Source organism: Oryza glaberrima, chromosome 3, assembly GCF_000147395.1.
Source record: "Oryza glaberrima chromosome 3, OglaRS2, whole genome shotgun sequence".
Taxonomy (NCBI): domain Eukaryota; kingdom Viridiplantae; phylum Streptophyta; class Magnoliopsida; order Poales; family Poaceae; genus Oryza; species Oryza glaberrima.
The window spans coordinates 24,410,812-24,434,099 of NC_068328.1; the positions used below are offsets into that span (position 1 = coordinate 24,410,812).

At 41.4% G+C, this 23,288-nt stretch overlaps 2 pseudogenes; both read right to left on the reverse strand.

Annotated features, from left to right (window-relative positions):
* Positions 1 to 5,335: 5,335 nt before the first annotated feature.
* LOC127768151 (wall-associated receptor kinase 2-like) lies at positions 5,336 to 11,597 on the reverse strand (annotated as a pseudogene).
* Positions 11,598 to 13,924: 2,327 nt separating this feature from the next.
* Positions 13,925 to 22,948, reverse strand: LOC127768148 (uncharacterized; annotated as a pseudogene).
* Between the last annotated feature and the right edge of the window lie 340 nt (positions 22,949 to 23,288).

The window sequence follows — 23,288 nt, forward strand, 5'->3', positions numbered from 1 at the left end:
GCATGCATGTCTGTTTCTTGTCTGTCCAATGCAACATCTCCAGAATTTTGAACGCGCTACTGTAGCGTAATCCACTGTGCAATACCGTATTTTCACTGTTTTGCTTAGTTGGTTTTGCTTCTGATTTGAGATCATCAGTGTCTGGCTAGTGCAGCCTGAGCCTCATTGGGTCTTGATAAGTTGGTGTTTGATTTAGTTATAATCGGGTATCGGTTCATGTGTTTAAAATGTACTAAGAGTAGTAGAATGCTAAGTTTTTTTTTTAGATCTCACATGCTAATCAAGAGGAAGGTAATATATAAACCATTTCTGAGAATTAATCCATAAATAAATTAATGGTAACCGATCGACGTCATTTACTATTATTGATAGTGGAGCATAGTAACAGGTGATGTATGATGATCAGTTACTATTCTCCCTATCTTTCCCGAGTCTCTCTTCCTCTTCGTCTTGCTTGCTTAAGGAAAAACTCATCTTCTTATATTACCCTATAATTCACCAACTTATTCTTACACCTACATACTCATTCATCAAATCCAACGGACAAGAATCATCCACCGCTTCGGATCCAACGAACCATACCTCCCTCACCTCCCACCGCGCACCGCACCCATCCACGGAAACCGCATCCGCCATCATCGCCGCTTCTTCGCTCTCCCCGCGTCGCGCCATCATCGCCGCCTCGCCGATCTCCTCTGCGCCGCCGCCCACGATTCGCCACCGTCCCCACACCGTGCCGCCGCCCCTCCCCCAGCAGCCGTCCCTCACAAATCGTCGCCGCCGTCCCCACACTGACGCCGTCCTCTAGGATCCCCGCCGTCGGGACACCGACGCCCGCCGCTCTCCCCTCTCTCGTCAGCGCCGCCAAATCACCATCGCCCGGAGTCGCATGGGTCATCGTCGCCCTCCAAGCTGATCTCCACGCCGCCCCAGAGCAGCCTCTGCCTCTTCGCCTCGCCGTCGTCTGCGCCCTTCACCGATCTCCGCTGTGCGGCCCCGCTAGCGCTGCCGCTTCTCCACATGGCTCCATGAACTTGAACCAGGGATGCATGTTTCATCTCCAAATGGTGCTGGGCTGAGTGCCAGTGAAGAGATCATGGAGAGGAGCCGCGCAGCCGCCAGGGCTGTTCCCAATCATCCTGGTCACCTGGACCTGCCACCCAGCAACAGAGACGAGGGTTCGTCTTGGTCTTGGAGTCTTCCAGAGTTGATGGCTTTACTGTTTATTTTCTGAACTTGATGCAATTTCTGATTCAGTTTAGTTTCTGAACTTTGCCTAACCTTGAGTCCTTGACTCCCTGTTTAGTTTGTCAACTTTATGAGCTCATGCATGTTGATGACATTCGAGGGACAGTTACTTACGTTGTGAAAATTCTTGTATTTGCAGCGAAGAGTGCTTCTCTGTTGCCACCTGGATATGGGCATATGGTATGCATCAATATGTGAAGAATGGATAATAGTTCAACGCCCTGACTTGGCTTGCAATTTTTCTGGGGTCTATTCTTTAGAATTGTGTCTATAACATAACACATTCTTGTGTCTGTTGTGAAATTTCATGCATCTAGGATGAAATTTACTTGTGCTTTCTCTGACATGGGGGAAGTAGACATGTAGTTAGCTTGAAAAGAAATAATTAAGTGACAGAAACATCAGAAAGAAAGCCATACTTGATTTGTGAATATTAATGTTATAGTTTGTTCATTCCGAAAGCAATACTTGATTTCTGAATAGTAGCGTTAGAATATGTTCATGAATAATACTGCAGTTCTTTAGTCATTCAACTAGTGGGTGTTTGTTATGATTATGCTAAATTCCATTCTTGCATTCATGGCTGGCCGGGCTCTTAATCTATTGGCGAATGCTGCCATATTTGTTCTAAGCAATTTCTGGTGTTATATTAGTCCAATAGAAAACAATGTGCCTTTTATATCTTACATTTGTGCCAGAGTAATATTCATGTATGTTTTTTTATAATTAATGTATACATTATATTAGTGTTGAGATTATATTTATGTGTCATTCACCATTGAATACCTTTTTTTTCAGATCCACTATTAATTGGATTTGCCCCTTTATGTTAGATTTTCTATATTAGTAGTATGTAGCTGTCATTAAGGTTGGGGCTGCAACTGAGACAACTTGAGGACCGACAGCTACTGAAGGTATTGTTTCTCGGGCAAAGCATAAGTCAACCTCTGTTGTTTGTACAATCAAAGAAACATAGAAGACCCTGATGAGCGCATTGGTTCAGAAGTGTTCACAACTTAACTTTCACATATCTGTCAATGGATTTGCATTGGCTGTTTGTATCAAAGAGAAACGGAATGCGCTTTTCACTCTTTCAGACTACCGGTGAGGGTTTCTGGCGGGACGATCGGTACAGCCATTGGAATCTGCTGCTGCCCCCATGGAGAGTTGCGTGACTGGGGATTGTCACTGCCTTTAGAGTCTCTCTTAATTATCCAGGATTTACGATGGTTCTCACCTGGGATATCAGTTTGACAAGTTCCAACTGCAGCCTGAAGGTACTTAATGTTTTTAGCTCTTCTGATGTTAACAGATGCAGATCGTGTCAACCCTTCTCCACGTAGTCTTGCAGTACCTACACTGATCCAGATCCATCAATTCGAATGTCTCCTCGATTTCTGTGGAAATCATCCAACAGGAAGCTTGAGGCTTTTTTCTGTGGACCCTACAGTAGTGTGAGAAAATATAATTTGTTTACAGTTTAACCCTGCTTAATTTGAGTCACTGCAAAATATCATTTATCTTAACAAATAAAGTGATGCGGTCATGTGTCAAGCTGTTCTGAAAAATTAATCTAAACAAGTTTTATATCAACTTACTACTGCCTCATTGTTCAAAAAAACTAATTACTATTGCCTGCTATTGACATTTGTGTGAGATGGCCAATCTATTCTGGCCTTTGTGGCATATGCAAGTAGTTTTATATCATGACACCGCTCTTTCTAGCGATGCTTGTTGTGACTATGGACGTTTCGATCAAATTGCCTGAGCTGACTCGATTATTAAATATGGGGTGTTACGCAACACATCAAGGGGATGAAAATTTTTCATTCTGTACATAAGAGTAGAAAATACAACTTGGATCTGACACTGGTGTTATACATCTCTGCATCTAACATTTTTAATTTCTTAAAATTCATCTCATTTTATATTTGATTATCAAAATATACATGGTCTTTTGGAGTTTTGGTTGCTTAATATAAATACTACGGTAGCGTTAGCACAGGCGTCCTACTAGTGTCATTGAGATCGTGAGATAAATATATGGAGAGCACAGAATCACACGATCCACTTTCAGGGGCGGAGCTAGAGTATATTAGGGGGTGCCCAGGAACCCGGTCAAGAAAATTTTTTAGCTATACCTTAATTATTTTTACCATGTATACACCCCTTAATACAAACTTAAAAACCCGCATTAGTTTAAACTCGATCTAAAGCAGAGTAAATTAAGTAAGTGGTACCATCCTTCATTTTGTTCTAGCTTTGCCTCTGTCCACTTCCATTGCTTTGGTTTAATTTCCTATCTCAGCGTTTACGTCCACGACCGATTGGAGAGCATTTCTTCAGAACCACCTCCTTCCTAATATTAATTGCACTGATAGGACTTGGGAGAAGATGAATTAGGTATTTGGGAACGTATTGCGCGACTGCTATATAATCGACTACTTCAACTATTTCATATTGGAGTAATCCATCACTAAAGTACGGAGTATATTACTAGAAATCAGTTTACGTAATCGATTACTTAGACTATATGTATTACGCCACTGGGCAATGATTTGTGTGATCGACTACTACAACTACGTACGGATTACATGAATAAGGTTGACGTTAACTCTGAAGATACTAATTAACAAGATGGCATACGAACAAGAACAACACCACAATTGCTTATGCTTCTGGCACCACAATTGCGGGCAGACGACAAGAACAACACTACACCACTTACTTTTTTAGATTAAACTAATAACTGGTAAAATTGCTAATATTTTCTAACACATTTCATTTATTATGGAGTTATTGGCTTCTACTAGTGGCATGACTTGAGCCCCTAGTAGTGTCGAACAATGATAAGCTCACAGCTTTGTTCCATCAACTAAAAAAAGGCTGCACTGGTTATCATTATCCGGAGTGGCAGCTGCTATCAACTGTAAATACCGAGGATCTATCCCATCATGTCTTACCTTTACAGACGACTGAGGCCATGTTTAGGCTGTGTTTAGTTCTACACTAAAATTAAAAGTTTGAAAAAACTGGGGCCGTATTTAGTTTTAATTTTTTTCTTCAAACTTCCAACTTTTCTATCACATTAAAACTTTCCTACACACACAAACTTTCAACTTTTCCGTCATATCGTTCCAATTTCAACAAAACTTTCAATTTTAGCGTGAACTAAACACACCACGATTTGATGGAAAAGTTGAAAGTTTGTGTGTGTAGGAAAGTTTGATGTGACGGAAAAGTTTGGAAGTTTGAAGAAAAAAGTTAGAATCTAAAAGTAACTTTTCCGTTACATTGTTCCAATTTCTTCAAACTTCCAATTTTGACGTGAAACTAAACACACCCTGATTGTGATTTTATAAGAGAACTGGTTTACCGCTAGCTTTTTCAAATTGGCCGGAGTAGCTTCCACTCATGTTGTTAGATGTTACTCCCTCCGTTCCAGAATATAAGTATTTTTAAAGTTGAATACGGTTATTTAGAAAATAGGTAGAAGTGAATGGTGGAGCCGTGGAGGGTTGTGATTGATTAAGTAGTGGTGGTAGGTGGAAAAAGTGAATGGAAGAGAGTTGTGATTGGTTGGGAAAAGAATGTTGGTGGAGAAAACGTTGTTATATTTTGGGACAAATCTTGAGAGCTAAAAGTTGTTATATTTTGGGACCGAGAGAGTAAAAAATCCGAACCTGTCAGATAAGGGGCCCGAATCTGTATAAAATTCTTGCCTCTGTCTCTTTTTACCTCAATCTCGCATATACCCTGGTACCGACGATCCCCATGCCATACAAATACCGTAATCGTGACCTCAAAAATCAACCCATAGTTTAATATATACTATACTAGTCAAAAAAATCGACTTGGCAAGTTGTAGAGAAAGCAACAAATTAAACACTAACTACTGTTAAATTTGCCATTTTTATTATTTGTAGAAGTGGAATTCGAATTTATATGTTGGTAAAAGATATTATTATATATTAAGCTGTATTATCAATTTTCTAAAAAAATATTTATAACCATTTAATTAACATGTAATAAACGAAAACGAGTGATCAAGCATCCACTGGGTGATTAAATTAAATTAAATCGGGTGATTAAAAGAGTTTCCATCGACCATACAGCTTGATAGTAGCCAATTTAGAGCATTGTTATGTATATACTGTTCCTAATAAATGAGCTTATAGAAGCACCATCCTATAATCCTTTTCATAGTTTCCAATACACAATTTTACTTGAGAGAAGACGTACGTCTCCCGAAGTCTCAGCGTGCAAGGTCGTCCACACTCAGCGTCAGCGGCATCTTGTCAGTCTCCGTGCTCTGGTAAGAAGCCGTCGTGTTCGTGTCCAAATGGCCGCGCCCCACTGCTCCTCCTCCTCCTCCTCCACACATGATCCAGCTGCGATCCACCTCGCCACCGTTGCTGTCCCTTCCAGCTCCGGCCACCGCCCGCATCTCGGCTCGCCGCCTCAGCACCTGCAGCCGCTCCGCCACCTCCTTCATCGCCGGCCTCTCGTCGCCGCTCGGGCCCAGGCACCGCGCCGCGAGCTCCGCGAGCTCACGGACCACGTCCACGGCCGCCTTGTCGTCGCCCTCGCCGTCGTCATCGGGGCGCCTCACGAGCTCGCGGTCCAGCACGCTCCAGAGCTCGCCGTGCCTGAGCGCGGCGAGGAACGCGGTGGACAGAGACCGCTTCTGGCCCCCGTGGCCGGAGCCGGAGGCGTCGTCGTCGTCGTACACCGCCTTCCTCCGGGTGGCGAGCTCCGCGAGGACGACGCCGAAGCTGTACACGTCGCTCTTGTCGGTGAGGTGGCGGCTGACGAAGCTCTCCGGGTCGAGGTAGCCCAGGGTGCCCTGAACGTACTCGATGAACGACTCGCCCTCGCCCATGGCGGACCTCAGCGCCGACGCGCCGAAGTCGGCGACCTTGGCGTCGAGCGCACCGTCGAGCAGGATGTTGAGGGACTTGACGTCGCCGTGGAGGATCGCGCGCGACGCCGACGAGTGCAGGTACGCCAGCGCCTCCGCGGACTGCGCCGCGATCTTCAGCCGGAGGCCCAGCGACACCGGCCGCCGTCCCGCCGTGGAGGAGCTCGAACAGGGTGCCATTGGGGACGAACTCGTACACCAGCATCGGGACGTGCACCTCCAGGCAGCAGCCGAGCAGCCGCACGACGTGGCGGTGGTTGATCTGCGAGAGCACGATGATCTCGTTGACGAACTCATCCTCGCAGCCGCCGCCGCCGCCGCCGTCGACCGCCGCCTTGGGCCTCTTGATGGCGACCTCCCGGAGATCGTCGAGCGTGCCCCGGTACACCGTGCCGTGGCCGCCGCAACCGATGACCTGATCGTCGCTGAAGTTGTTGGTGGCTTTCTTGAGCTCGTCTTCGGTGAGGACGCGCACCGTGTCGACCTGCCTCGACACCATTTCGTCGAACAGCCTGAGGCCTCCATTTTGCTTGAAGTATTGCTGTTTCTCCTGTATGTGTTTCCTTCTCTGAAGTTGAATGACTAGCAAGCATGACAGAGCCATTGCCAGTATAGCACAGGCACTCAGGCCTATGAAACAAAAGAGTTTTGTCACATATGAGATAATCCCTCCGTCCTTAAATATTTGACGCCGTTGACTTTTTTAAACATGCTTGACCGTTTGTCTTATTCAAAAACTTTTTTGAAATATATAAAACTATATATATACATAAAAGTATATTTAACAATGATAAAAAAAGTATTAATAATTACTTAATTTTTTTAATAAGATGAACGGTCAAACATATTTAAAAAAGTCAACGACGTTAAATATTTAGGGACGGAGGAAGTATAAATTAATCTGAATAACTTTTAAAGAAAGTCTTCTTTGGAGTGATTAACCAAGATGTGTGTGTATATGACTCTGGTCACCAGTAGGGTTTTTTTTTTTTCTTTGGGCACTCCAGTAGTCCACTAGTAGTCACCAGTAGGACTGAAATCCACACATAGATTTGTTCCCAATAGAGAAATTTAGTGAGGTAAATGATTTGCTACCGATCGATATTAAATTTTTAATTACTTAGATTCCCTTTTCAACAATCTCATTAGCTGAAAATGTATAGATTAATTTACACGCGTTGCAATCACTGTCTCGGAAATGCTTATTTTGTGATATAAATTTTAATAAAAAATATTTATATTTTAGAACAGAGGAAATAATTAATATGATACTATAGCCTAGTTATATAGTTTTGTAGTAATAAATTCTGCATCTACGATATTATGGCTTAAATATATATAGTTTTACACGATAGATTTGTAAATAGTTGTTTCATTCCGAAATTTACTCTTATTAAAATTACTTTTCTCACATGATTCTTACCTACGACCACTCCATGGGAAGCACTTGTTGGCACCCAAAATTCGTGCCATCCCTTTTTGTTCCAGCCTTGCATTTGCAGCGGTAGCTACCTGGTGTGTTAATGCAGATGCCATGCCTGCACGGGTACATCTCCTCATACTTGGGGTCTTGCTCCCGTAGAACGCACTCGTTTATGTCTAAATACAATCAGATATAGTTAATTAGCACTTGATTTATATTGGGCCCTCTATTTGTCAAATGTGGCCAGTGGCCACACTTATCCTTTTTTATATAAAGCTAATGTCCACTAAATACTTAAAGCTCAACATGCAAGTATAGTATTTATTAGCACTCCTAAAACCAATATATAAGTATGTCACATCAACCCATTAAACACACAAAACTCAACATGCAAGCATATAGTAATTATATCTACAATTTATTTTATTTTAAAACTAAATAGACACATGCTAAATCATCATTCTCAAATCATTTTTATAATGTTTCAATCCAAATCATTTTATTATTTCTTTAATATATAACATATATCTCGCAGCAAAGCGCGGGGCATCATCTATTTTTCATATGGTTGGATCAGAAATTAATAGGTTTAAATTAAGTGTTAGGTCCATCAAACACAAATTTATGTCCACTAGTGTTAGTTTAGTATTATGGGTAATGGGCCCATAAATTACACCGGTTTTAGACAACTAGTCTCATCGTTTGTTCAAGGCTAGTAAGCTGTGGAAAACGAAAGACTTCTTAGCGAGGTAAAGCCAATGCTTAAAAATAAACACCATGGAAAACATGAAGATTAACTATAAAATTATAAATTGTATATTTTTTTTGCTGCAGCTGACAAGATGAACTTAATTTTATAGTTAATTCATATTCATACTTTTTCAAATTTAAATTTTATAGTTAATTTATAACTTCCTACTATTATACAAAATCAAAAAAGTTTTATTTAGATGATGTTGATTGGTTCAAAATTGAACAAACCATAGTTAAATACTAAAGAAAAAAAGTTATTTTAATGTATGACGTCGTTGATTTTTTATCAATATTTGACCATTAGTTTTTTTAAAAAAAATTATGTAATTATTATTTATTTTATTGTGACTTGATTTATCATCAAATATTTTTTAAGCATGACATAAATATTTTTATATTTATAAAAAAATTAAATAAAACGAATAATCAAATATTGTTTAAAAATTTAACGGCGTCATACATTAAAATACGGAGAGATCATAATTTTATTTTGACCATTACACATTTACACATACCTTGGCAACCGCCGGCTAGATAGGGGTTGCCCTCGGAGCCTCGGGAGCAGTTGCAGGTGTACCCCATGCCGTTGCTCGAGTTGACGCAGTCGCTGTTACCGCTCACGCACGCGTACTTCCGCCGCGCCCTCTCCTCCGCCGTCGCCGGGCACCACCCGTCCCTGACGGCCCAGTCGATGACGACGGGGACGCCACGGCCGGCGTCCACGGTCTCGTTGTAGTACGCGAGGACGCCGACGAGGTCGCGCCGCCGGAAGCTGTACCACCCGTCCTCGGCGACCATGGCGTAGAAGCACGGGTTGAACCGCCACGCGGTGTTCGTCCAGTTGCCGGTGCGGAACGCCGCGCCGAGGTAGGGGATGTCCGGCGAGATGGGCACCTGGCAGCACCCCGCCCCGGCGCACGGCGCGCCGTCGGCGCCCGCGGCGTTCAGCTCGGCGCAGTAGGTGAAGCAGCCCGTGGCGTACAGGTCGTCGTCGTCGCCGCCGCCGCCGCTGGCGGTGCTGACCACCAGGCCCAGCGCGCTGCACCCGACCACCGTGAGCCGGTTGCGCGACGGCGAGACGCGGAACGGGGTGCCCACGAGGGAGAAGGCGAACGTGGCGTTGGTGGACGGGGAGGTGGCCGACGACGCGTAGCAGGCGTAGCTGAGGCCGGCGTAGAGCCGCAGCTCGCCGCGCTCCGACGAGAAGTCGATGACGTCCGCCTGGGCGCCGGGGTCACCCAGCATGGGCACCGGCGGCGACCGCGAGCCGTCGCAGGTGAGGTTGAAGAAGCGGCTCAGGCCGGCGGCGGCGCAGCGGTCGCCGATGCCGAACGGGTAGGGGATGGAGACGTCGCCGCACTTGTCGGGGCAGCCGGGCAGCGACATGGCGCGCCCGGACGTCGACGAGACGGCGGCGTCGGCGGACGACGTTGCCGTCGAAAGGAAGAGGAGTAGGAGAAGGAATCGAAACTGTGCTTCTTGATGCATGGTGTGGTTGCCGGATACGCCGTGCAATGATCACTTGATCAGGGTGAGAGTATATATCTAACCGTATATCAAATTCTCTGTGGTTAAGACTTCAGTTCTTGAGATTGGGAGTAATCCCAGTAATATCGTTAGGCTGGCAACAGATTGTAGTAACTTTTCAAGCGTGGAAGTGGGAGCATTAATTATACCGGGTCATCAGCTACACCCCCGAACTATTGCTGTAGTACGATCCCCCCCTCTAGGCCCTAACTGCAATACCGGACATTCAACACCCCCAAACTCCTAAAACCCAAAACCCAAGGAATTACTTCCTTAACTCGATACAGTCTACGTGGCAATACAGTCAGAAAAACAAATAAAAACCGGTGGCCCCACTTGTTGGCGTTGCTTTTTTTTTCCTCTCCCCCTTCTTTTCCTCTCTCGGTGAGCGGAGAAAGCGCCGGCGGCAAGGGCCAACAGGTTGGGGAGGAAGGTGCAGTGCGTGAGCTCATGGAGGACGTTGACCAGAGCTCCGTTTCCTCCCATGCCGGCGTGCGGCTCAGCCCCCTCCCACGCCGGCATCGCCTCGCCTCTCCTTTGGGTCTGAGGTCGCTGCCGGTGTTGTCACCACATGCCTCCTCGAGTCCCTCTTTTGGTGTCAACGGCAGGAGCACCAGCCGCGGGCGAGGAGATCATCTCCTGGGTTCCCGTACCGCCACCTCGGAGCGGACGCATTGGAGGAGGCTGACGCTGTTGCTGGGTTCCCACTCCAGCGCTGAGTTAGCAGATGATGTCAGGAGCAGGCTAGGAGCTGAGGGATGTCACCTCGCTGAAAGGAGAAGGCCAGGAGCTTCTCCTTCCCTGACCTCGGGGGTGCCGCTGGTCGTCATCGACGCGGCCAGCCGGGCTCGAGAGGGTGCTGTGGCGTGGGGAGGCCGTCGCGGAGCTCGTGTAGTTCACAGAGCTGTGCGCCGACGAGGGCGTTGTACCGGTGCCCTCTCCTTGGATCTTAGACTACCGCCGCTGTCGTTGTCCTAGGATTATTCTTTGGCCAACCACGCACCACCACCGCCCTAGGCTTCTCCAGCTGGCCACGCTTCGCCTCAAGCGACCCGGGGGACCAATTTCCACTGCTGCCCCTCCTCCTCCTCCCTGCTCGGTTCAAGGGTAGATAGAGAGATCGAGGTGGATGGAGGTAGAAGAGAAGAGGTGAGAATATATGGAGCACTGACAAGTGGGCCCATTATTTTTAAAATATTTTTTGCCACATTGGAAATGCCACGTCAGTCAACCTAGCCCAAAACAACCCAAAATAATGTTTTGGGGAAGAGGGAGGGGGGTAATTCGTCTGGTTGTAAGAGTTCGGCAGTATTGAAGTGGGGGGGGGGGGGTAGTTCTTACTTTTTTCCATGCTTATTAGAATGCCCTATTGATATATTAAAAACTAGTAATTAACATGCTCATGTGTTGTAACAAAATCATATCCATACGATTGGGAATGGACTTTCCAAAATTGACAAATAACATTCTAATAGTCTCACTTCCACACGGTGGTTATAGCTGACATGGTACGGAATCTCATTGACAACACTCATTACTCACATACTAGGTGAAATCCCGCGCGTTTCTGTAAACTTGTACTCCCTCCATAGTTTAATGTATGACGCCGTTGACTTTTTGACCAACGTTTGACCATTCGTTTTATTCAAAATTTTTGTGCAAATATGAAAATACTTATGTCATGCTTAAAGAACATTTGATAACGAATCAAGTCATAATGAAATAAATGATAGCTACATAAATTTTTTTAATAAGACGAATGGTCAAACGTTGGACAAAAAGGCAACGGCGTCATACATTAAAATATGGAGGTAGTAGGTAACAAACATGATGAAATGTTTTTAAGATAAATAAGTACGAATAATCCGCAATAACTATATTAGTGGGTACTGAATAAGTTAATGGTTTTTTTATATTTATGGTAATTAATAAGGAAAAAATTGCACGCAATATGAATGGCCAATATCAAGCATGGCTGCATAGGAGAGATCTAACGGCTTATCTTATGGCTTTACGTATGTTGAGCTCGTGACTATATATCTTTATAGAAAGAATTCCATAAAGGATATGATCAGACCCAACAGGTGTTATCCACGTCAGCGAAACGTATACACATGTAAGATCAGTAGGAAAAAAATCTTACTCGGTACTCTGAAGAAGAGAGGAAGCAGAACCAAATCAACGTGATATATATGGACATAAAAAATCATTGAGTACATCTCTCATCGAAAGCAATCCCACAAATTAATAATTTTACTAGGTGTTACAAATATAACACGGCCATTGAAGTCATATTTTAGAGATCGTTACTGTGGATAATGAAAACGACATTTTGCATGATTAGAAGTACTCCCTCCGTCCCAAAATATTGCAACCTAGGATGGGATGAGACCCATATAGGACTACGAATCTGGATATGCCTCATGTCCATGTCCAGATTCGTAGTCCTATATGGGATGACTCATTCCATCCTGGTTGCTTTATTTTGGGATGGAGGGAGCAGTTGTTTCACTTATGCTAGCTTATGGTTAGAAGCTAAAATTTAAATTTTTAAACTTAATTTTTTAAATTTATTTTATGGTTTTTTTATCATAATTTATTTTACGGCATTTGCTTTTAGATCGCTAAAGATACATTGAAGTTTTACCCATAAATTATTGATTTTAATTAATAAGTTGTACGGATAAACATAAGCAAAACAACGGGACTGAAAAAAAATGTTTATATCTTTTAGTACTTCTTCGAATCTCCAACAAAAGTTGGATAAGCTTTTGGATAAAAGTGACACGCTTTTCAAACTGCTAAACGGTACGTTTCATGCGAAAACTTTTTATATGGAAGTTGTTCTAAAATATCAGATTAATTTATTTTTCAAGTTTGCAATAATTAAAATTCAATTAATCACATGTTATTACCACCTCGTTTTACATGACACACTTAATCTTATCTTCATTTTCAGGAGATTCAAACACCACCTTAGTTTTTAAAGACTTGATTTCTCACAAAAGAAGCATTAAGTTGATTGAGTCACCTAGCGTGTTCAAGAGAAAAGCTGTTCAGTAAGAAAATGTATATTCGGAGAAGAAATGGCTAGGAACTAACCTTCCTCGGATAATGTTGCAAGAACTGGTACAAAAGTACAGTTCAGACTATGATATGTTCTTCGAGATTTATTTGTGACTTCAAGAGAAAACAACATGTCATCCATGTTGTTATCATCAGAACAGTGTGTTGCTTAGAGCAGGTAAAATAGCATACTATAGCCAGCTATAAACACATTTCAAGGAGATAACATAGGAGAGAAGAGCAGCGGGCTACATATTTGTAGCCAGCTGCAGCGCGGACTCCAAAATACATGTGTGTATGATAGGTGGGACCAGATATTAATTGTGTAGTATTTGTTCATAGGTAACTATTATATAAATTGACTATTAAATTGACTATATATGATTTGGAGCCAGCAGTTGGTTATACTATTAAACTTGCTCTTAACTAACTATCGAATACTTGACTAAACGATGAGATAGTTTTGTAGTTCTATTCTGTGATTTTGTTTTACCTCAAATTAATGTTGGATTATTAATTAATACAATAATATCATGATCCATCTGCAATTCCACTTCCTTTGGAATGATCTGGTTGATTTTTTTCACGAATAATCTGATTTATTGAAAGTAGGTTCCTTATCTTGTTAGTTTCATAAATATGAATAGTACCCATGCATATGCATATAGGAATTAGGAAACATGGTTTGGATATAGTAATTCCTTCACTGACAAAATGAAAATCTAGAATCCATGTGTATGGAATATGGTCAGGTGAGCTCATGCAATGATTGAGATGTAGTCAAACAATTGCATCAGTAAAAGGGTCAACATAAAAATACCACATGAATGACGTTCTTCTCGTTGATCAGGGGCCAATAAGAACCTGTTGCATATCCATCACTCTTTCTTCCATTTTTATAATAGGATGGTTGAATTATTCACATTGATTATTTACTAGTAGCTCAAAAGTCTAGGTGAATGCAACATTAATTCACATTTTCGAAGAGAGAAAGAGACATATACATATCATATTCTTTACCGAGTATATATAGAAGTAGAAAATATATTATCAATCACAACGAGGTTTCATAATCCCAAGAAACCAAGATTATTCATTCTTCGATCTCACTAATTCTGTATTTACTATATACCACCAAATGAGAACAGGTAAATTCTCTACAAAAAGCGTAATCACCAAATTCTTTCCCACATGAGACCTTGTTTCTTTTACAAATAAGCAATGACGATAATAAGGATTCAGTACTCCTGCAATAGTCTATTATGACATCACTGAAACTGTTTCAACTATATTTGGGAAAGCAATGTTGCTCATATTTGAAATGTGCAGTATGATGCCTACCAAATCACAGGTCGATAAACACGCGGAGGCCGTCGTGAGCTAGTTGTACAGGTATTCCCTCTCTATGATCACCCAATTTTACAAGTTAGACAGTTCTTTCAGACAATAAAAGTGTGCAGATATAAATGTTTCAGGAACCATGCGTCCATGCATACCTGCTTGACCATTCTGCCAGCTTCTGATTTTCTCTGTAATGTTCGAACTCATGTCTCATTCCAATCAACAGAGCTCTCTTAGGGCTTATCCTCTTCACAGCATCAAGAGTCTGAAAAATATGTAAAATGTTGGGAGAAAATATTTGGTTGATGCTCCATCTTGACAGGTATGGATACAGTTCTGGTAGAGTTTACTAGGCTAATATTGCACTGTTTGAGTTATCCAGTTCTGGTAGAGTTTACTAGACAGATTGCATATCATCAAATTCTTTATTGTTACTGCAAAAACAAATCAGCAAGCATTTAAAAGATCTTAAATTTAACCTCACTCAAATGAAGATGGGTACTGCGAGCATTTCCCTGTTTACAGAGGGTGAAGTGTGTATGAGATTATCAGCAGATGTCGTGTGAAGGATATTAAAAATACCGTTTCAAATGATAATCATGTGGCACAAACTTACCTTCCCATGCAAAGTGTTTGTTTCTAGTATAAGAAGATCAAGTTGTCCAGCACCAGACTTTGAAATGGCTGCAGAAAAGATGACATCAGCTGTGTTCTACTTCTTCCGTTTCACAATGTAAATCATTCTAACATTTCTCACATTCATATTGATGTTAACGAATCTAGACATATATTTATCGAGATTCATTAACATCAATATGAATATGGGAGATGCTACAATGACTTATGTTGTGAAACGGAGGGAGTAGTACAAATGGAGCAACCAAATAGGATTCAAAAGAGAACTCAACTAAAAAAAATATCTACATATTATTCATGATTTTAAGCCATGTTAATGCTAGTTACTAAGACTCTTAGTCTTGAGAAAAATATTGAAAGAGATATTACTAAATTCCTCAAAAGATTCGAGGGAATTTTTCTACAGGACATTGTTAAATATCATCATTTGCTAAAACATACCATGAAATCATTAATCAGCTTAGATACTCCACAGAGCTCCTTTGCTCAAAGGATAGGTGAGAAAAAAATATATATTTTAGCCCTGTCAATATATAGGGTCCAAAAGACAGAGAAAAAGAACAGACTCAGACTACAAGCGAGCTTGAGCAACTAGCAGAGTAGCTTGGCTGCTAGGCGAGGCCACAACAGGCTCAGTCCCTCATTCCAATTCAGTTAAAAATGTTACTGTATGTAATTATTGGAGTGTGTTATTGCAAACAGGCACAATTTCGCAGAGTATTGAAGCCAAATATGAAATGACCTGTTTCAGCAAAACGACATCTAAAATGGCTGTCCAGTAGAAAAAATCTATTGACAAACCAAAGGATTTTATTTTTCAATTCGCAAGATTGTACAGTAAAAAAAAAAGAGAAACAGGTTTAGCAATAATCGAAACAACCTGCAGATTATTTTGATTTTCAGCATTCATATATATCATAATGATCTCAGAAATAACCATGACTTTGAACATTAGTTCGATAAAATATCATTTCTGCCAAGCATATATTTGAAGATAAACTATTGTTGGCAGAAAAATCATACCATACTCAGTTTCAGGTAGAAATCTTGAGACGTCAGATAAATATGCAATTTTTGCTTTCCTCCCAAATAGGAAGCCTAAACAAATATTACCCTCTCCATGCATGACCTGAAAACAAAAATAGCAAAGTTAGCGACTTCAAAGAGAAAAAGGAGAAACCAAAGCAGCACTTCAAATTAACAACAGTGGCTCTCACAGGCAAAGGCACAAACTCTAGCCCTGATGATACAAATGGCTTGTCAATATCACCCTCAATTATCCTCCAATCGAGTTGAGCGACTTGGGAAACTTCGTCACCTTCCTCTAGCTTATTTTTCAGTAAGTAGGGGAACCTTGCTACAACACTGTAAAAATAGTGGCCGATGTTACAAGGTAATACATGGTAATGATAACCAATATGACATCTGTTATATGTCTAGTTGTGATAGAGTGACCTGTCCATTGTGAATTGGGTAAGAAAAATCGGAACTCGGCGGAAATCATTGCTGCAACCCTTTGGTTGAACCATCCAAACGTCGTCAAGACCTAAGACAGCATCCGCGTGCTCATGAGTGAGAATAATCTGCACCGCACATGACCTTATTAGGGCATCAACAATGGTGTGACTTCACCATCTAAGAGAGAATGCCATGTAGGAATTTCTATGATGTAGGAGGCAAGAGAAAGAGGAGAGAGAAGGACGCCGTCTGTTGATTACCAAACTCCGCCAAATTAGGGGATGTCCCCTCGAGGGGATGAAAATCCACATCCATAATAGATCGGAAAGTGATTTCATTACTCGAGGGATATCCTATCGTTTCGTGCATGCCACCTAAATAGGTATCAAAATTTTTTAAAAAAATTTGGCAACATAGATTAATATGAAATATATCACTCCATAAACATGCAAGTTTAAAATCAACTTCTACAAGCTGTAACAAAAATAACAAATATAGCTGTGAATGTACGATAACTATTTTCAATTTAATTTGTTCTTTTTGTTGCAACTTATAGAAGTTGAATTTAAACTTGCATGTTTGTGAAGTGATATATTTCATATTAGTCTATGTTGTCAATTTTTGTCAATTTTTTTATGACTATTAAAGTGGCATGCAAACAGCGAGGAGATGTTCCCTAAAGGGATGAAAATCCACATCGATGATAGATCAATTTCTATGTACCAGTTCACCCAAAAGAAAATAAACTGAAAAAAAATGGACAGTGCAGTACTGGAGATCTCACCGAGTTAACCCAAGGAATCTTGTGATGAACAAACCACCGGAGAACCTGTTCTCTAAAGGTCTTGCCGACATCGATTATAATGTACTCGTGGGTTCCATCGTCTTGGCAGTAATCTATCAAGAGGGAGGTGTTACACCTGAAAGAGAACAGAACGTTCAGCTCCCCCACATTAAGGCTTTGTTTAGCATCATGGTGACTCTAAAAAATGCAATTTTATTTCGTCCTTCTTGATACAGTAACTAGTTTGAAAGCATCTTTGAAGTCATTTGGCCGTGTGCATTCACCTTATGATGCAGAGGCCGCGCGCTGCCCATTATCTAAAAAATAATAATCTTTGAAGTCATACCAACAGCATTACTGGATTGATACAGTTTTCCTGAAGATAACTGCATTCAGTTATGTAGGACAGCGTAACAATGAGAAATTGACACTTAAAACAGAGACGGGTTAAAGGCTTAGAGCCCCTTTGAATCGCATGATTGAGAAAAAATAGAAATAGGAAAAACGTAGGAATTGAATACCACACTTACTGGATTCCTATGGGATTTTGAAACACAAGAAAGTCTTCAAACTGTCGTTTGATTAGCACACAGGAAAAACGCTGGAACCTTAGACATATGAAGAGGAAAACATGAGATGAGACTCATGCTTATTTTCTTCTAAAATTGCTCTAGTAAGGTTCATTCCATAGGAATTTCAAAGGAATTGATAGGAAACAATCCTTTGTTTCAAAGGACTCTATAGAATTATTTCCCATAGGATAAAATCCTCTAGAATTCGTATGGTTTTTCTTTGATTCAAACGGGGCCTTAAAGGGCAGGACAGGTTACAGTAGCACTAGGAGATGCTCTGAATCAGGCTGGTCGATATATATTTTGAAGGCCACAGGATATTGACTGCAAGCGCACCTGTAATTGGGGTTTTGCTCCGGTGGGAGCGAGACGCCCAGGGAGCAGACGGCGCACGGCGGCGCGGATGGCCTGAGGAGGCACCGCGTGTCGGGGAGCGCGCCGGAGCAGCCGGTGCCCAGGAAGATGACCGACGACGGCGGCGGCGGCGGCAGAGCAGCGTCTCCGGCGGGAGGCTCCATCGCTGGCTTGATAAACTCTTTGCTGCTCTTTTGCTGCGGAATGGGGAAGATTTTGTGCTCGGTTGGTGTGGTCTTTGTATATATAGAGAGAATGCATCAAATTTTCTTGCTCTGCTTCTCTCCTCTTTCCTCTTGCTCATCTTTGAGATTTAGTGGAGTTGGTATTGCTTTTGCATCCTTCGGCGATGGTGCCGACGGCGGGAAGTCGTTTTCCATCTTTCTTTTGAGGACTTGACTGAAGTATGAAATAGTTTTAGTTTTTTATTGTTTGATCTTTCAAATGCCAGATTGCCAATACACTAATCCCATGTTTCACATCATATCCATCTGTGCTTCACGTTTTCAGACTGCATGTTCAGTTTTCATCAGTTGTAATTTTACCTACTTGGCTACTTGGAATAATCTCATTGATTAAAAAAACAGGGTATGTCTTGGAATGAAGGAATTCATGATTTTATAAGTTTATCACAAGATTCCCGATTTCTTGTTGCTTCGAGAAATGTATGAACAGTAATAGTAAATATGTATATACAAAATTGGTTTGGAATAACCTACCTCTAGCTTCAGTGTCAGTGCAAATCTGAACCCATGTGGTAAGGTCAAGTGAGCTCAGGCAGTAATTGATTTGAAGTGGTCAAACAATTCACTCACTCAAAAGATTAGCACAAAAGTTCCAAATGAATGACAACGGTGGACTTCCTTATGTACATATACATAAAAGAAAGTTTCTTCCCATTCACTGCCAAGACAAACCTTTGCATCCATCATTCTTTTCTCCTTTTTACAGAATGCGTGGTTTGAATCATTCACATTTACTACTAGCTCCAAAGTCTAGATGAATGCAATAAATATATGTTTTTTACATTATTTTCCTAGTTTACATTTTTGAATCGTGTGATTTAAGTAAAAGAGAAAGGGACGTACATATATCAGATTCAGCTTTTTCGGGTATATTCATACAACAATTCCCCTACTAGAGGCAGGAGACAACTTGACATCTGAGTAAAGAAAATATATGATGATATCAGGAAAACAATGTTGCTCAAATTTGGATTGTGTACTATGATGCATACCAAATTACAGGTTAATAAACACGCGGAGGCCGTCATGAGCTAATTGTACAGGTATCCCTTCTCTACGATCACCCAATTTTACAAGTTGGACAGTTCAACCAGACAATAGATGTGTGCATATAAAAATGTTTCAGGAACCATCCGTCTATGCATACCTGCTAGACCATTCTGCCAGCTTCTGATTTTCTTTGTAGTATTCGATCTCATGTGCCATTCCAGTCAGCAAAGCTCTCTTAGGGCTTATCCTCTTCACAGCATCAAGAGCCTGAAAAAAAAAATAATGTTGGGAGAAAATGTTGGGTTGGTTGCTCCATCTTGACAGGTATGGATATAATTCTGATAGGGACTAGGCCAATATTGCTTTGTTTGAGCTATCCTGTTCTGTAGGGTGCTTTCATGGAAAGCAGGCAGATTGTATGTCAACAAATTAGCTACCTAGTTACTGCAAAAAAAAAATCAGAAAAATATTTAAAAGGTCTTAACAAATTCAACCTCATTCAGAGGAAGATGGTTACTACGAGCACCTCCCTGTTCACAGAGGGTAAAGTGTATACCAGATTATCGGCAGATATGTGTGAAAGGATATCAAATTATGCTGTTTCAAATGACAATCATGTGGCACAGACCTACCTCCCCATGCAAACTGTTAGCTTCTAGTATAAGAAGATCAAGTTGCCCAGCACCAGACTTTGAAATGGCTGCATGAAAAAATGGCATCATCTATTCTCCAGTAAAATTGGAACAATCAAATAGGATTCAATACAGCCCAACTACAAAAGAATATCTACAGATTTCATGTGATTTTTAGTCATGTTAATGCTAGTTCATCGCCGATGTGATTATAGTTCATCGCCAAAAAAAAATATTGATACAGATATTACTAAATTTGATAAGCTTAAATAACAACAAATCCTTTAAAGATTTAAGATAATTTTGCTGCCGGACATAGTTAAATGTTGCCAATTGCAAAAACATATGAAATCTATTGAGCTGACAAAAATTGAGAAGTTGGTTTAGGAAGAATAGAAACAACCTGCAAATTATCTTGATATTCAGTATTCTGATATATTTTGATGATCACACAAACGACCCTCAAAGATAGTGACATAATATGTTTGATAAAGATCATTTCTTTAAACAAAACAAGCATTTTACTATTTGAAGAACTATTGATGTCAGAAAAATCATACCATGCTCAGTTTTAGGTAAAAATCTCAAGATGTCGGATAAATATGCAATTCTCGCTTTCCTCCCAAATAGGAAGCCTAAACAAACATAACCCTCTCCATGCATGACCTGAAAAGGGAATAGCAAGCTAGCGACTTCAAAGACAACACATAGAGAAACCAAAGCAGTGCATCAATTCACAACAGTGGCTCTCACTGGCAAGGGCACAAACTCTAGCCCCGATGATATAAATGGTTTTTCAATATCACCCTCAATTATTCTCCAATCGAGTTGAGCAACTTGGGAAGCTTCATCACCTTCCTCTAGCTTATATTTCACTAAGTAGGGAATCTTGCTGCAACGTTATAAAAAAACAGTAGCTGATGTTATGTGATAATACACGGTAATGATAAAAAATATGATATTATCTCGTTAACATATTTGGGGCGCAAGAATGACCTGTCCATTGTGAATTGTGTGAGGAAAATAGGAACTTGGCCAAAATCATTTCTTCCATCACTTGGTCGAATCATCCAAACATCGTCAAGACCTAAGATAGCATCCGCGTGTTCGTGAGTAAGAATAATCTGCACTGCACAGGGCCTTATTAGTCATGACATCTATATGGATTGATCATCATCCAAACGCCATCAACATAGTGAATTTATAAATTAGTTATTTGATTTTATATACAATCCATGTAACGGTATATATTGTATAATGCTACCTATAAGATGACAAACAGATGACCACCTTCTCTCCTTTCCCTCTGCTCTAGATCACCCTGGATCCTACATGGCATCCCTCCCAGAGACCGCTTCCTTGAAGTTCAAGTATTTTCCTTGAAAACCTGTGATTCTGTTCCTTCCAAATGCTCAACCAAGTATGGATATGAGACCATTGAAATCTCCATGGTCTTTCTAAGACATTGCACTTGTGGCCTCTTTCCACAATTCAAGGGAAGTTTACCGATTTGTAAGCAGCAGTGTTACCAGAAACTGTAGGACTGAAAGAACAGAATTTGGCTATGTGAGCCGACATCTCAGCCATGCTTCTACACAGCTCACAGATTGGAGTGCGGCCAACCACATTTGAGAAGGTTGTTGGCTGTAAGGATTTAGTTATGTGCTAGTATCACAAGAACTGTGATAGAAATTCCACCTTCCCGACACCATTAAATTCGGTCTGATTGCATTGCATCTAGTGCTACTTCCTATAACCACTCACAAAGAGTGACAACTTGTTGCAGTTGGCTCTTGCCAACAAAGCTTTTTTTTTACTTAGGCATAAATTCCAAAGGAAAATAGATTGAAACAATGAACAATGCAGTGTTGGAGATCTCACCGAGTTAACCCAAGGGATCTTGTGACAAACAAACCACCGGAGAACCTGCTCTCTAAAGGTCTTGCCAACATCGATTATAATGTATTTATGGGTTCTTGCGTCAAAAAAAATGTACCTATGGGTTCCATCGTTGTCGCAGTAATATATAAATAGGGAGGTGTTACACCTGAAAGCAAACAGAATGTTCAGTTGCTGCATCAAGGTTTCTTTTTTACAATAGAGCCGACTTCAAAACACAATTTTAATTTGTACACTTTAATACCACAACTACATCTGAAAGCAATCTTTGGAGTCATATACCAAACAGCATTACTTGATTGGTAAAACTTTCCTGTAGATAACAGCACTCTGCAGCACAGCATATCAATGGGAACTTAAAAAATTGATACTTAAGATTCAGGCTGTTGAAAGTAACCAAGTATAGGATATAAGGTTAAAGGCAGCACAGGTTGCAGCACAACACTGAAAAGAGTGAAACATATGATGATCTGCATTCTGATGCAAACCTCGCGGGCGAGCTGGTCGACAATCCGTCTTATCAATGGAACGAAAAAAAAAAAAAGAGATCCAACTCTTTAAGGGCGAGTGACTGCGTGCACCTGTAATTGGGGTTTCGGTGGGGCGGGAGGGAGAGGGCCTGATGAGGCACCTGGTGTCCGGGACGACGGTACGGTGGAGCAGCCGGTGCCCAGGAAGATGAGCGACGACGGCGCGGCGTCTCCGGCGGGAGGCTCCATCGCCAGACCGACCGATTCTTTGCTCGAATTTTGCTTCGGAATTGGGGAAAAGTTTCGGGTTCCGTTGGCTGCCGCTACCTAGGATTGGAATTTGGATCCTCACTTCCACAGTGCCGCCGGGGGCACGGGACGGGGCACAGGGAAGTTTTTTTTTTTTTACCTTAAGTTCTAGATTTATTTTTTTTAAAAGAAATTTGAAGCAAATTTTGAGCACTGTAAACAAGATCTTTCCTAGTTTTTCGTAAGATATATGCTATCCTGATTTCTGTCCCCCTGAAATTTCAGCCTGTAGCCATTGACCCCAGGAATTAACCAAAGACCAGATCGAATCAGTCCGTGTTGAACTCGAGTGATCTGATTCTGAGCTCATACAGCAGGAGACACAGGACCCTCCCCCCGAGAGCTTGTTGGCGTTGTTGCCAACTTGCCATCGATGGAGTCATGGAAATGGACGACTCCCACAGTCCCAGTCCCACTACTATAACATACGGGCAAATCTCCTTTTCTTTTTTTTTTTTTCAAACGGCAAAATGCTCTATCTGCACCTCAAGCCCTGTAATCGATTTTCACCGGCGGACATTTATCCACATAAAAAATCGATTATAACAAACGGCCATCCTAAGTGGTCTGACTGCAAAAATAATTTTGGGCATATAAAAAGAAAATTCAGATCCCCTAATATTCCCAAATTCATATAATTCACCATGCAATTCCACCCTC